The sequence below is a fragment of the Elephantulus edwardii genome, unplaced genomic scaffold, assembly GCF_000299155.1.
Source record: "Elephantulus edwardii isolate Elephantulus edwardi_28Jun2011 unplaced genomic scaffold, EleEdw1.0 scaffold00144, whole genome shotgun sequence".
NCBI classification, from domain to species: Eukaryota; Metazoa; Chordata; class Mammalia; order Macroscelidea; family Macroscelididae; genus Elephantulus; species Elephantulus edwardii.
The window spans coordinates 1,059,388-1,062,482 of NW_006399894.1; the positions used below are offsets into that span (position 1 = coordinate 1,059,388).

The 3,095-nt window shown below is 48.2% G+C and overlaps 1 pseudogene; it reads right to left on the minus strand.

Moving 5' to 3' along the window:
• Window positions 1-1,302: 1,302 nt before the first annotated feature.
• Window positions 1,303-1,770, minus strand: LOC102861782 (annotated as a pseudogene).
• Between the last annotated feature and the right edge of the window lie 1,325 nt (window positions 1,771-3,095).

The window sequence follows — 3,095 nt, forward strand, 5'->3', positions numbered from 1 at the left end:
CTTTCTTTTCTCTCTCTGCCTTCTCTTCCTCTGTCTCCCTCTTGTGGTACACTTTCTCAGCTTCTTTCACTACATCCCTCAATGTAAAATCTTGTAACCCCTCTATGCACTGTAATTTTTTCCTGATGTCTGCAGCAGACTGCCCAATGAAGGCCATAACTACTGCTGCTTTCTGTCCCTCTGATGTGGGGTCAAAGGGAGTGTATCTCCTATAGTCATCCATTAGTCTTTCTAGGAACACGGAGGGGGGTTCGGTAGGTCCTTGAAGGACTGCTCTTACCTTAGCCAAATCAGTGGGGCGTCGTGCAGCCCCTCTGAGACCCGCTATGAGAGCCCGGAGGTAGACAGATATCTGCTCCCTACCTTCAGCAGTGTTATAATCCCAGTTGGGGCAAACGAGGGGAAATCCCGCGTCCATGGCCACAGGAGTCTGGACTGGTTGTCCTGCAGTATCTCGGACGTTTTTCCTGGCTTCCGTTTGAATTCTCTCTTGCTCCTCAGTAGTGAAGAGGACCTGGAGAAGTTGCTGGCAATCGTCCCAGGTAGGTTGGTGAGAGAACATGAGGGACTCAATTAGTCCAATAAGCCTTGTGGGGTTATCTGAAAAGGAAGGATGGTTAGTCTTCCAATTATAGAGGTCAACTGAGGAAAAAGGTCAGAACTGGAGGGGTTGGAGTTGTCCTGGCTCTGGGGGCCCTCCGTACGCTTGTAAGGGGAGAACCACAGTGGAATCTGGGCTCTCTAGGCCCCTCCGACTGTAAGTCCCTCATGCTGGTCCCTGGGGGGCACTTGCAGGGATGTGGGGACCGGGATCAGTTTGGCCCTGATGTGGGGGAGGATTGTGGTGCATCTCAGGCCACTCAGGTGGATTATCAATCTCAGGATAAATTTTGGGTGGTGCCGATGGCACAGCTTCTGGGGCCAGAGGAATTCTGGACTCAAAAGTTCGGGTTTTTAGGGCTAATGTGCGTGGAGGGGTGGTATGTTTCTTTAAAACCCAAGGTTTTACCCACGGCGGTGGATTCTGCACTAAATCTTGCCACACGATGATGTATGGCTGTTGGTCAGGATGCGCGTTTGGTCCTTCCTGGAAAACAAGATCTTTTTTTTTTTTTTTACCCCAAATGTGTTTATTTAATATATTCATCATAAAGGCTCAAGCAGAGGCTTAATTTAAAAAGCAAATAAAACAGAAAGGACACCACAGCTTCAGATACAGAATCTTGGACAGAAATCAAGGAGGACAGATCAACTAAGGAAAAAAGATGACACGACACAAGGACAGAGGCCGGGCAGAGCGGGTCAGGGCTCTTGGCTGGAGACTTGCTTTGAGTAGGTTTCCTGTGGGTACTTCTTAAAGGCTGTGGGGTTTTTCCAGAGTTCAGCAGCGTGTGTGTTCAAAGGGCTGTCGATGTTGGGTTCTCCTAGGCAGATGTTACCCTGAGTGTCCACGTTGGGATGGTAGCAGGGAGTGAGGAACTTCACCGTGGGCGCGTTGTAAGGGTAGCCACTAGGGAACTCTTGGGAGAGCTTATATCTCAGGTCTTCATATACGGTGCCAGCGGCTCCATGGATGGTCCCTATCCATTTGAAAAGGTTGTCAGATTCAGGAAAGGCAGAAATCCCTTTGTCACCAGACATCATGAGGGTCATCAGCTCCTGCTGTAGCCTCTTGCCCACGGAGCCCCGGGTAGTGCCCCTGCTAGGCTCTGCCCCTTTTCAGGAGGCAACAACGCTGGCTGTCACTGGGTTGCGGTTCTGGGAGGCCATCCTGTCGGCAGAAAGACAACACGGCTTGGAAGACACGACAGCAACTGCTGGAAAACAAGATCTTTAACTGCCAAAATGATTGTTAGGTCAAATGCTCCTTCTGGTGGCCAACCGACTCCCAGAGTGGGCCACTCAGAGTAAGAGAAGGCTTGCCAAGGTCCTTTTCTAACGTTAACAGAGAGATTATTAGCCCTGGTTCTTACTTCAGAAAAATGTCCTAAAGTCAAAGATAGGGGGGTCGTCATTGTCTGTCCCATATTAGTCGCCCACAGAACACAGCAGATGCTCACAAGAAATACAAGACACACAAGAAGCTCTTTTCGTGACAACCAATTGAAAGCTGCTTCAGACGGGAGAGCCCTCCGGGCCCCTCCTCTCCAGCAGGACACTCTAAGTCCCTCAGATGGACCAGAGACTATTAAAGCCTCTGGATCCGTATTCCACCCAAAGGGTCATCTCCCTAGGGCTGTGACTCGTGGTTTTCAGACACGTCTGCCTACCACAGTCGTCCGGCCCTGCCGGGTGCACGACAGCCACAAACTGAAAGTAAGCTGAAAATAAAACAGACTTACGAACACACAGGTTTGGCGGCACCGCACAGACAAAGAAATTTTAGAGGATACTCTTACCTCCAAGTGGCTGACTGGCGGGTTGCGGGGGTGGTCGCTCAATCCCATACAAGAGAGGCTCCAAATGAAAGAGCCCAAACTAGGGCTTTTCCCAGATCGGGCACGACCCCGAGCAACTCACACCAAATCCACTCGCTGCAATCACAAGAGGCTTTATTGATGAAGCTTCGGGACAACTTGTATCTCACGCAGGAGACAGGGACAGGGAAGTCGACCCCAAGCCAAAAAAGCAAGGGAATTTATACAAGGTCTAGGGATTCTTTGGTGTGGAATTTGCTCATTGCCTCTTTGGAAAAGAAGAAGTTCAATTTTAGGTCAGTTACCTGCTGCTGATGTTAGTTAAGATATGGTTTTTACCAGTAATGGCTTGTTCAGTTTGTGGTCAGCTAGTTCCTGGAACATAAACATTCACACAAGATCAAAGGTATAGGTTCTTACAATACTTGGGTGTGGGGACATTGTTTAAAAAATTTTCCTTTCAGTTGGTTCCGCTCATCAGCACAAAAACATCAAAAATTTAAGTTAGAGTAAGGAAGGCAATTGATTTATAACTGCTCATGCTAGTAACACTATCTCATGGCATGGAGAAGGAATAGTGGAACTGTATCCACATTTACAGTATTCTTCCCAAAATTATTTATGAAAAATAAGAACTGCATTGGAATATGTATCTCTTTGGATTGGAAATTATTTGTA